Genomic DNA, 12900 nt, shown 5'->3' on the forward strand with positions numbered 1-12900 from the left:
CTCATGTATACCACGTTTCTTGGCCTGGCTAATTCTGTGCATTCATTGACAAAGAGAATCTGCCAGAAGTTGTTTTCTATTTGACGGCAGGCCAACAGATGCTGTGAAATCATGCCACCACGTGCCAAGTTGTCACCTCGGTATCCCTGTTATCAGAGACTTCATTGTACAAATCCCTTGCCCACCGCTATGTCATATTTACTTGTTCAGATAGATAAAGGCCCATGTCCAGATGACTGAACTCTTAGGAGGGTTCTATTTTTAACTGATTCCCTAAAATCTATATACGAGTGACAAATATTTCCATAGGATTAATGAATAGGTGTTTAAGTCTCCTCTGCTCTTATTAAATACTAGCTTTTTCTTTTATACTTGGAACTCTGTTGAATTTGTGGATGAGAAACATTTTCCATATATAATGAATCCAGGGACTTTTTAACCTATTCAGTTTTGTTGTATATATTGGTCACTGTTTTAAGGAATTGTTCCCAATCTAACCAAGCATCAAATAACCTAAGAATTTGGTACTCCTTCATTTAGAATATTTTCATGTTTTTGAATAATATATGTACAGAATATTTCTTGATAAGATCAAGAAATGACCAAGGGGATCATGTAGCTTTAGCCATCCTTGTTTTTATCATTTGCCAAAAAATTTCCTTAGCTTCATGGAAACCACATAGAAACCAAATGACTTGGTTTTCTTTCCACTTCTCTAGGCAACAAACCAATTTTTTTTTAGTTTCCATGGACACCCACTTGAGCAACAGTAGTTAGATCTGTAAAAATTGCTATCTGACTTGGAGTCTGATGGTGACCTACACACCGGCACTGGTAATTCAAGCTTGGCTCTCTAAGGGACCCACATGTGTGAGACTAGTTGTTAGCATCTGGGATAGTACCCAGTTACTGTCCCTGGTGCTTTTCCAGTTTCTTAATTTGTGGAGGTTCACAAATCATTATGGATCTTGTCTTGATATCTGGCTAGTCAGAAAGCTTCAAAATAAGGAGTGGGAATGGTAATAAAACAGGTCTAGTTGAAATAGATTTACTTTCTTTCCACTTGGTTAAGAAAAAGGCTGCTATTTTAACTCAGTTAAGAAGTAGTACTTATTTGGAAATCCTTGTGGGAAGCCCAAAATGTACTTGAAATGAGAGAAGTCATAAACTTATTTAGCACATATGAAGCATAGCTTTGCCTCTAGGCAGTAACTGAAAGTCCATCTGTACAGGCCCTGGAGAAACGTAAGAAAAGATTGAACTGCATTATCCTGCAACATACACAAATTCTCCAGGACCTGTTCCCTTCTAACTTAGGATAGAACAAACAGTTAATTGAAAAGATCAATCAGGTTTCCAGGTTTTGAAAATGTTGTTCTTTGCTTTTACTTGCATTGTGTAAAAATTCTCCATTTCCCAGCTGCCCCAAAATTAAGAGTTTAAAAACTGAATCTTTCAGACCATTGATCAGTGTTGGAAATGTTGACAAAGAAAGGCTTTGAAAAAATAGTGGAAATGCTACTTTAACTGGAATTAGGGGACTCAACTTTGCCATAAATATGCAAGACCATTGTGGTAGGTATGTAATTTCTCTTTTTTCAATCTCTATCTCATCTATAAAGCTCTAGCTCTTCACAGGAATAAAACTTTCAAGTTCATGGCTGCAGAGATTTGATCTTGTATTTTCATAAAATCCTCTAATTGCTTCTGTTTCTCTTGTATTTTCATAAAATCCTCTAATTGCTTCTGTTTCTCTTTGTACTATGGAACTTTTCCATGAACACCATACAAAGTGGATTCCTGAGGAAACAGTGGGTCTTTCTCAGAAATTTTCATTTTTGGTTTGTTTCTAGTAATTTTAGATAGACAAATAGAAGTGGAATTTTTCAATGTAATTTTTTTCTTTTAAAAAAAGAAGAGATAGTAATAGATGGTAGTTGGCTATCAGAAATCAGCCAAAGTTTCATGGGTGTATACTGAATTGAGGATTTGAAGTGATATATTTTGTCATTAGTACATCAGGAATAGGAGAAAGATTTAGGAGAAACATTACAGAGAAACTTGTACCTTTACAAACCTAGGGACTGACACATACCACAGTTCCCTGGCAGCTCCTTTAATATATGCAAAGTTTCCCATCTCACTAAAGCAACCTGGGCAAATAAAAAGGAAAAGGCATTCCAGGTAAAAGAACACCGTGATCAGAGACTGGGAAGTAAGAGATAGCATGCTGTGTGGGGGCAGTGCAATGAGCTGGTTTAATCCTTTAGGAGGATAAAGTATAGAAGGACACTAGATCATTCAGAGTTCAGGTGCAGATAACAGAAACCATTTTGTCGTTTTAAAAGAATCGTGAAACTGAAACCAACGGAGGGGAGTTACTCAAGAGGGTCAAACACTGCTATCTGGTCAAGAAAGATCAGGGCTGAGGAGTGTCTAGCAGCTTTGACTGTTAGGAAACCTTTGATATTCTTAGCAAACACTGACAGGGAGGTAAACTGGGTCACACTGCAGGGATTGCGGTATGAATAGGACATGAGGAAGAGGAAGTAGAGTAATCTGTTTTCTGAATGCTTGGCTCTGAAGGGAAGGAAAGCTCTATCTGAAGAAAAACATAAGATGGAGGAAGATTTTGATCTTAAGCTGTAAAAATCTTAAACAGGTTTGGATGCAGAAGGAAAGAAGTCAATGGTTTGCTAAGACTTAAAGGACAGAGGCAGATACATGATACTAGATACCCTCAGATTTGGAGGAGAAAGACGGAGGCTGGAGGAGGCAGTGCTGGCCTTAGGCAAGAAGAGAATTGTGTGTTTCTCTTACATGAGGCAGAGGAGGGAAGCCTGAGGGAAAAAGCACATGTGTTTGTAAACTGGGGAAAAGAAGGGAGTAGAAATCACACCCAATAGATTATCTTCTTGATAAGAAACAGACCGTTTGCTGAGAGAGGAGAGAATGGAAGCAGGGTGAAACAGGGTGGGGTAGAAAGTGTGAAGAAGAAATGGGTGGGAGAAAAGAGTCAGAAGTGATCAGAACTGCTGAACAGGACTGACTTTGAAGAAGTGGGGGAGATTTCTGAGGAAAGGCTTAGAGTAATATCGTAATTGTCATGACCTTGGGAACTTTGGGTCTTTCAGAAAGTGCTGGTGGGTAGTTCGAATGGTGATGTTCCTCTTTAAAATACATTTGTTTTGAAGCTGTCCACATGATGACTGGGTAAGACTTTTAAATTATCATCATCACCTGTTAGTCATCTATTCATATGACCAATCTTTTATTTCTAAGACCATCTTCAGTGCTTTGCATAGGAGTGAGACAAAATGGCAGAAATGTATCATTAACAAAAGAATGTTCTAAGAACTTACATTTTGAAGCACTCTTCTGTGAATTCCCTGGTGGTCCAGTGGTTAGAACTCAACACTCTCATTGCCTGAGCTCCGGGTTTCATTCCTTTCCAGGAACTAAGATTCTGCAAGTTGCGTGGCACAGCCAAAAAAGTAAAATAAAATAAAATTTGAAGTACTCTTCTGTGACTGAAACTCACTTTAGGTTAAACCTGATTGAAGATTTGACAAATTTGCCCAATAGACTGAGTAAGGATACAATAAGATGCTCAAAATTATTACTCATCAGGGATACACAAAAGTAATACCACAAGGTAATACCACCATACACCTATTCAGTTCAGTTCAGTTCAGTCACTCAGTCGTGTCCAACTCTTTGTGACCCCATGAATTGCAGCACGCCAGGCCTCCCTGTCCATCACCAACTCCCGAAGTTCACTCAAAGTCACGTCCATCAAGTCGGTGATGCCATCCAGCCATCTCACCCTCTGTTGTTCCCTTCTCCTCTTGCCCCCAACCTATCCCAGCATCAGAGTCTTTTCCAATGAGTCAACTCTCCGCATGAGGTGGCCAAAGTACTGCAGTTTCAGCTTTAGCATCATTCCTTCCAAAGAACACCCAGGGCTGATCTCCTTTAGAATGAACTGGTTGGATTTCCTTGCAGTCCATGGGACTCTCAAGAGTCTTCTCCAACATCACAGTTCAAAAGCAGCAATTCTTCGGCGCTCAGCTTTCTTCACAGTCCAACTCTCACATCCATACATGATCACTGGAAAAACCATAGCCTTGACTAGATGGACCTTTGTTGGCAAAGTAATGTCTCTGCTTTTGAATATGCTATCTAGGTTGGTCATAACTTTCCTTGCAAGGAGTAAGTGTCTTTTAATTTCATGGCTGCAGTCACCATCTGCAGTGATTTGGGAGCCCCCCAAAATAAAATCTGACACTGTTTCCACTGTTTTCCCATCTATTTCCCATGAAGTGATGGGACCAGATGCCATGATCTTCGTTTTCTGAATGTTGAACTTTAAGCCAACCTTTTCACTCTCATCAAGAGGCTTTTTAGTTCCTCTTCACTTTCTACCATAAGGGTGGTGTCATCTGCATATCTGAGGTTATTGATATTTCTCCTGGCAATCTTGATTCCAGCTTGTGCTTCTTCCAGCCCAGCGTTTCTCATGATGTACTCTGCATATAAGTTAAATAAGCAGGGTGACAATATACAGCCTTGATGTACTCCTTTTCCTATTTGGAACCAGTCTGTTGTTCCATGTCCTGTTCTAACTGTTGCTTCCTGACCTGCATATAGGTTTCTCAAGAGGCAGGTCAGGTGGTCTGGTATTCCCAAAATTGCAAACACTGAACATACCAGGTGTTGGCAAGGATCTGGAACAAGGAAGACTCTTAAGAACTGTTGATGGGAATGAAAATGGTTCAATGACTTTGGAAAACACTCTGACAGTTTCTTAAAAACATGCACATCTACATCCATATCATGTGACAAAGACACTTCATCCTCAGAATCAAAAATATTTGTGTGTAAGTCTTTGTACAGACTTCGCTTTCTGTATGGCAGAAAGTGAAGAAGAACTAAAAAAATCTCTTGATGAAAGTGAAGGAGGAGAGTGAAAAAGTTGGCTTAAAACTCAACATTCGGAAAACTAAGATCATGGCATCTGGTCCCATCACTTCATGGCAAATAGATGGGGAAACAGTGAGAGACTTTATTTTGGGAGGCTCCAAAATCACTGCAGATGGTGACTGCAGCCATGAAATTAAAAGACACTTGCTCCTTGGAAGAAAAACTATGACCAACCTGCTGCTGCTACTGCTAAGTCACTTCAGTCGTGTCCGACTCTGTGTGACCCCATAGACGGTGGCCCACCAGGCTCCCCCGTCTCTGGGATTCTCCAGGCAAGAACACTGGACTGGGTTGCCATTTCCTTCTCCAATGCATGAAAGTGAAAAAATGAAAGTGAAGTGGCTCAGTCGTGTCCGACTCTTAGCGACCCCATGGACTGCAGCCCACCAGGCTCCTCCATCCATGGGATTTTCCAGGCAAGAGTACTGGAGTGGGGTGCCATTGCCTTCTCCAATGACCAACCTAGACAGCATATTAAAAAGCAGAGACATTACTTTGCCAACAAAGGTCCATGTAGTCAAAGCTATAGTTTTTCCAGTAGTCATGTATGGATGTGAGAGTTGGACTATAAAGAAAGCTGAGTGCTGAAGAATTGATGCTTTGTTGGAGAAGACTCTTGAGAGTCTCTTGGACTTCAAGGAGATCCAACTAGTCCATCCTAAGGGAAATCAGTCCTGAATATTTACTGGAAGGACTGATGTTGAAGTTGAAATTTCAGTACTTTGAACCGGGTCAATACTTTGGTTGGACGGCATCACTGACTCGATGGACATGAATTTGAGTAAGCTCCGAGAGTTAGTGATAGACAGGGTAGCCTGGCGTGCTGCAGTCCATGGGGTCACAAAGAGTCGGACATGACTGTGCGACTGAACTGAACTTTGTATAGACTATCCAAGAGAAAAAGAAATTTATGGCTATAAAAAGATACATGCAACATTCACATAAGTTTCATTTGTAATAATCTTTTAAAAAAGGAAGCAACAAAAATGCCCATCAACAGGTGAGTGGATAAATAAATTGTGGTATATCCATACAATGGACTACTACTTGGCAATAAAGGTAAACAAACTGCTGCCTGTACAACACAGATGTATCTCAAATAAATATGAGTAGTGAAAGAAGTCAGACAAAAGAGAGTACACATTCTATTGTTCCATTCATAAAATAGTCTAAAAATCCAAACTAACCTATAGCATCAGAAAACAGATCAGAGGTTCCCTGGAGATAGGGGTTGGGGCTGGGGGAGGCAGGTGGAAGGATTACAGTGGAGCACCAAGAAAACTCTTGTGGGTGAAGCATATGTTCATTATCTCGATTGTGAAAATGGGTTCATAGGTACATTCATTAGTCATAACTTAGCAAACTTTACACTTTAAATATGAGCTTTCCTGGTGGCTCAGACAGTAAAGAATCCACTTGCAATGCAGCAGACTCAGGTTCGATCTCTGGGTCAGGAAGATCCCCTGGAGAAGGGAATGGCAACCCACTCCAGTATTCTTGCCTGGAGAATCCCATGGACAGAGGAGCCTGGTGGGCTACAGTCCATAGGGTCACAAAGAGTTGGACGAGACTGACACATACACACACTTTAAATATGAACAGATAATTACATTTTAATAAAAGTGTTAAAACAAAAGAAATAGTGCACATGTCAAAAGTTGGAGAATGATTCAATTATGCTGCTGCTGCTGCTACTTATAAGTCACTTCAGTCGTGTCCGACCAGGCTCCCCCGTCCCTGAGATTCTCCAGGCAAGAACACTGGAGTGGGTTGCCATTTCCTTCTCCAATGCGTGAAAGTGAAAACTGAAAGTGAAGTTGCTCAGTCATGTCTGACTCCTAGCAACCCCATGGACTGCAGCCTACCAGGCTCCTCCGACCATGGGATTTTCCAGGAAAGAGTACTGGAGTGGGGTGCCATTGCCTTCTCTGTTAATTATGCTATAGAACAGTAAATATTTGGAATACTGTATCTTTTAAAAATCATGTTTTTTTTGAAGAGCATTTAATATTGTCAGAATATGCTCATAGTATTCAGAGACACATGTTGTTCTGATTGATAGTGATTCATTAACATTTGACGAATATGAAATGAATGATGTAGTGTTAAATGAAAAGAGCAAGGCACAAAAATGCATCCATAAACAAGTAATATCCCAATTGTGGTAACTCTCTCTCATCTCTCATGGCTGAAAGGAAATCTCTCAAAATGTTAACAGTGGTTGTCTCTGTGAAATGGAAGACGATTTTAATTTTCCTTCTTATGCTTTTGGGGCTTTTCTGTACTTGATCTTCCATTACTTTCACAAATAGATGAAAACCTACCCAATGCTCTTTGAAAAGATTATTTCCCACAAAGGGAACTCACTGGTGCAAATATTTTTAGAAAATCTATCAATCTGACGTCTTTTCCTGCACTTTTTCACGGTAACCTGCTGCTGAACACTTGAGGGAGTTTAGTGGAATGGCAATGCGCTGGAAAGACCAGCATCAGCCTGCAGTTAGCTTGCAATGAGATATAGTCTAAAAATGTATGTTTTTAAGTCATGCTTTATGTAGCCTCAGGTATTCACTTACCTTTATCACTTCACTGCTAGCCGTCCCTTGATTAAACCAGGTCAAACACACGGAGAATCAATTCCCCAGATTATGTCTGGTACAGATCTGTCAGGAAATGTTCACTAAGGATGTCCTGATGAGAAAAGGAGAGCAGTTGTGTATCAAATGTAGAAAACTCCTCAGCCTTTCGTCCAATCCATGGTGAGCATTTCTTTTCTCTTTGAGTCAAAAAGACAAGCAGGGGAGGGCAAGCCGTGGAGTGAGAGCTGAGGAAGGCTAGTGAAAGTGAGGGCCTTAGGTGAGGAGGAGTTAGGAGAGCTCTCATGCACAAAGATGTGCCTTGGGGGACATTTGTCCAGTGAGACTTCCATTCTGCTTTTCTGTCCCCTGGAGAGTTGCAATGATTGATGCTGTCCTCACCGTGGGGGGTGCCCTGGCAGGAGGGGACAGGGCTAGGGCCTGAGGCAAAGATGATGGTGAGACCCACAGGGAGCCCTCGCACTCCTACCCCACTCTGCAGGGTAGCTGGGGTTGTATATTCACCCAACACATGAGAATTAAAGGGAACTTGAGCTTGAGGCTTTCAGGACTGGAGATGAGGGACACCTGGGGCAGCGCGAAGGTGGGGAATGATACGTCTTCCAGTTTGCAATAAAAATAGCCTCCAATAAAACTGCATTGCAAAGCATGGGAAAGAAACAGAATGGAAAGACTAAAAGTCGGAGAGAACAGCCTGAAGAATGGGTGATGGAAAAAGACAGAGCTGACTTGTAGTGAAAGGGTAGGGGATGGTATTTCCTCAAGTAAAAAGGAAATATAGATGTTGATGATATCGGGACTCTGAAGGAAACTCAGATTACCCAGAGTTAATTGAAACACTTCTTAATTCTCCAACAGCTAGTACAGAAAAAGGTGGTACAAAAAGAAAATCTTTATCAGGCAGTGAATCTGATGCCAGGAAATCAAAGAAAAAGAGATGCTGCTATCAAATCAAGAGGCTGTGTCAGGGGTGATCCTGAATGAATGACTGGTGCACAGACAGCAGTGGAGAATCCATGTTTCTCGTGCAATGGGCAGGGAGATTCCCATGTGGCAGACTTGGTGCTGGTAGAAGCAGCAACGATGAGGTGTGCTCAGATTGTAACTGCTACTTATGCACAGACTAACTTGACATTCTTGTCCAGAAAATGAAGCTCAATAATGGCCTACGTTGCCATACATATAATTTCATATATGCATAAACGGATGTACATAAATGGTGGGTCTTGGTTTTTGGTTTATTAGTGTGAAGAAATAACTAGATTCTAAGGAAAATAAAGTTTTGTATATTCAATTTGAAGTTGTATTAGAGGCGCTGGTTTTTGTTTTTTATGTATTTATTTTTTGAGTCTATAGATCATGGCATCTGGTCCCATTGCTTCATGGCAAACAGATGGGGAAACAGTGGAAACAGTGGCTGACTTTATTTTTTTGGGCTCCAAAATCACTGCAGATGGTGATTGCAGCCATGAAATTAAAAGACGCTTACTCCTTGGAAGGAAAGTTATGACCAACCTAGATAGCATATTAAAAAGCAGAGACATTACTTTGCCAACAAAGGTCCGTCTAGTCAAGGCTATGGTTTTTCCAGTGGTCATGCATGGATGTGAGAGTTGGACCATGAAGAAAGCTAAGCGCCGAAGAATTGCTGCTTTTGAACTGTGGTGTTGGAGAAGACTCTTGAGAGTTCCTTGGACTGCAAGGAGATCCAACCAGTCCATTCTAAAGGAGATCAGTCCTGGGTGTTCATTGGAAGGAATGATGTTGAAGCTGAAACTCCAATACTTTGGCCACCTCATGCGAAGAGTTGACTCATTGGAAAAGACCCTGATGCTGGGAAAGATTGAAGGCAGGAGGAGAAGGGGACAACAGAGGATGAGATGGTTGGATGGCATCACCGACTTGATGAACATGGGTTTGGGTGAACTCTGGGAGTTGGTGATGGACAGGGAGGCCTGGCGTGCCGCGGTTCATGGGGTCGCAAAGAGTTGGACACGACTGAGTGACTGAGCTGAACTGAACTGAGTCTATAGTTCTGGTCACTTTGAACAAATAAATAAAGCTTTCTTAGTTGCTTCCTTTATCATAAAAAAACCATTTGCTAACATGATACATTATTTCCTCTGCATTAGGGAACATATTTTCTAAATGTTGGAGGAAATCTTCACAGTCATTACTCAATCTGATTTTGTTTTTAACTCATATATGCCTACAGACCATTCTGGGTTTTTTGTTTATTTGGTGTTTTTTTGTGTGTGTATACATAAAACACATGTAAATTATTTTCACTTCTTTATTTTTATTTTTTAAAAACATTTGCCAAAAAAAAATGCCGATTTATAATCATGGATAAGCCCACGTTTCTGGGATGCTCTTACTCTGAGCAGCCTAAGAAATAAATCAATCCAAGTAAAATGGAAATTTTCCTGAAACCTTATCCTTTCAAATTAGGTAGTTGATTCTGTGATTATCTGGAAAATTTAAATATAATGTAAATAAGTTAAATTGGACAATAAAAGCAGTTGTATTTGAATCCATATCTATAACTACATATAAAAGGAAGTTTATTTGCAAAACTCCTGACAGGAAAAATTTCCTCACTAACAAGAATCTTCCCACCCAGATGAGAAAACTAGAAAAATCCTAATGTGTTTTAATTAGCTAAGCAAGACTGAGTTAAATGGACATTGACAGGTTTCTTCTAGTGAAGCTCTTCTTTCCTAGAGTAGAAATCCCTGTGCTGTGTCAACTAAGAGCTCAATGTCTAAGACTTTGCTCATGAAAACCTAACTGGGTGGTTAGCGACGTCAATTTAGGACCCGCTAGAATAAATGGGTGAATAAGTTTTTGTAATCTAAACTATTGATCTACATGTTTTTCTTTATCCCAACTGATTCTTCACATATAGGTTCAATCTTTTCAGTATCTGGATTATTGGTTCAGCAGAAGCATGGAAAACCAATAACATCATAGTAATCAGAATGTTACCCAGTTAATTATGGCTCCTCTTAGTGTAGAAATTATACTATAAAATTATAGAACAAATTTCCTGTATCACCCCCTACACACAAATCAGTTCAGTTCAGTTTAGTAGCTCAGTCATGTCTGACTCTTTGCGACCCCATGCACGGCAGCACGCCAGGCTTCCCTGTCCATCACCAACTCCCGGAGCTTACACAAAGTCATGTCCATAGAGTCAGTGGTGCCATCCAACCATCTCATTCTCTGTTATCCCCTTCTCCTCCTTCCTTCAATCTTTCCCAGCATCAGGGTCTTTTCAAATGAGTCAGTTCTTCGCATCAGGTGGCCAAAGTATTGGAGCTTCAGCTTCAGCATCAGTTCTTCGAATAAATATTCAGGACTGATTTCCTTTAGGATCTGGTTGGATCTCCTTGCAGTCGAAGGGACTTTCAAAGTGTTCTCCAGCACCACAGTTTAACAGCATCAATTCTTCGGTGCTCAGCTTTCTTTATAGTCCAACTCTCACATCCATACATGACTACTGGAAAAACCATAGCTTTGACTAGATGGACCTTTGTTGGCAAAATAATGTCTCTGCTTTTTAATATGCTGTATAGGTTGGTCTTTTCCTCTTCCTTGTTCCTTTTCTTCCAAGGAACAAGCATCTTTTAATTTCATGGCTAGAGTCACCATCTGCAGTGATTTGGGAGCCCCAAAAATAAAGTCTCTCACTGTTTCCATTGTTTCCCCATCTATTTGCCATGAAATGGGACCGGATGCCTTGATCTTAGTTTTCTGAATGTTGAGTTTTAAGCCACCTTTTTGACTCTCCTCTTTCATTTTCATCAAGAGGCTCTTTAGTTCTTCTTCACTTTCCTCCATAAGGGTGGTGTCATCTGCATATCTGAGGTTATTGATATTTCTCCTGGCAATCTTGATACCAGCTTGTGCTTCCTCCAGCCCAGCATTTCTCATGATGTACTCTCCATATAAGTTAAATAAGCAGGGTGACAATATATAGCCTTGACATACTCCTTTCAGATCTGGAACCAGTCTGTGGTTCCATGTCAAGTTCTAACTGTTGCTTCTTGACCTGCATACAGATTTCTCAGGAGGCAGGTCAGGTGGTCTGGTATTTCCATCTCTTTCAGAATTTTCCAGTTTGCTGTGATCCACACAGTCAAAGGCTTTGGCATAGTCAAAAAGCAGAAGCAGATGTTTTTCTGATATTCTCTTGCTTTTTCGATGATCCAACGAATGTTGGCAATTTGATCTCTGGTTCCTCTAATTTTTCTAAATCCAGCTTGAACATCTGGAAGTTCATGGTTCACATACTGTTGAAGCCTGGCTTGGAGAATTTTGACCATTACTTTGCTAGCGTGTGAGATGAGTACAATTGTGCAGTAGTTTGAGCATTCTTTGGCATGGCTTTTCTTTGGGATTGGAATGAAAACTGACTTTTTCCAGTCCTGTGACCACTGATGAGTTTTCCAAATTTGCTGGCATATTGAGTGCAGCACTTTCACAGCATCATCTTTCAGGATTTGAAATAGCTCAACTGGAATTCCATCACCTCCACTAGCTTTGTTCGTAGTGATGCTTCCTAAGGCCCACTTGACTTCACACTCCAGGATGTCTGGTTCTAGGTGAGTGATCACACCATCGTGGTTACCTGGGTCATGAAGATCTTTTTTGTATAGTTCTTCTGTGTATTCTTGCCACCTCTTCTTAATATCTTCTGCTTCTGTTAGGTCCATACCATTTATTTCCTTTATTGAGCCCATCTTTGCATGAAATGTTCCCTTGGTATCTCTAATTTTCTTGAAGTGATCTTTGGTCTTTTCCATTCTATTGTTTTCCTCTATTTCTTTGCACTGATCACTGAGGAAGGCTTTCTTATCTCTCCTTGCTATTCTTTGGATCTCTGCATCCAAATGGGTATATCTTCCCTCTTCTTCTTTGCCTTTTGCTTCTCTTCTTTTCTCAGCTATTTGAAATGCCTCCTCAGACAACCATTTTGCCTTTTTACATTTCTTTTTCTCGGGGATGGTCTTGATTCCTGCCTCCTTTACAATGTCATAAATCTCTGTCCATAGTTCATCAGTCACTCTGTCTATCAGATCTAGTCCCTTAAATCTATTTCTCACTTCCACTGTATAATCATAAGGGATTTGATTTAGGTCATACCTGAATGGTCTAGTGGTTTTCCCTACTTTCTTCAATTTCAGTCTGAATTTGGCAATCAGGAGTTCATGATCTGAGCCACAGTCAGCTTCCAGTCCTGTTTTTGCTGACTGTATAGAACTTATTATCTTTGGCTGCAAAGAATATAATCAATCTGATTTCAGTGTTGACCATC

The 12900-nt window shown here is 40.5% G+C and overlaps 1 long non-coding RNA gene and 1 pseudogene across 2 annotated transcripts in view; one reads left to right on the forward strand and one right to left on the reverse strand.

Moving 5' to 3' along the window:
• LOC123334637 overlaps positions 1-7731 on the reverse strand; it is a 14424-nt gene extending 6693 nt beyond the window's left edge. For both annotated transcript variants that reach the window (XR_006552621.1, XR_006552620.2), the window contains exons 1-2: positions 7560-7731; positions 3363-3466 (exon numbers count right to left, since the gene is read on the reverse strand). This is a non-coding gene — a long non-coding RNA (uncharacterized LOC123334637). The remainder of the gene's footprint in view (positions 1-3362; positions 3467-7559) is intronic.
• A 280-nt stretch (positions 7732-8011) lies between these two features.
• LOC112586648 lies at positions 8012-8742 on the forward strand (annotated as a pseudogene).
• The last annotated feature ends 4158 nt before the right edge of the window (positions 8743-12900 follow it).

Source organism: Bubalus bubalis, chromosome 8 (genome assembly GCF_019923935.1).
Source record: "Bubalus bubalis isolate 160015118507 breed Murrah chromosome 8, NDDB_SH_1, whole genome shotgun sequence".
NCBI classification, from domain to species: domain Eukaryota; kingdom Metazoa; phylum Chordata; class Mammalia; order Artiodactyla; family Bovidae; genus Bubalus; species Bubalus bubalis.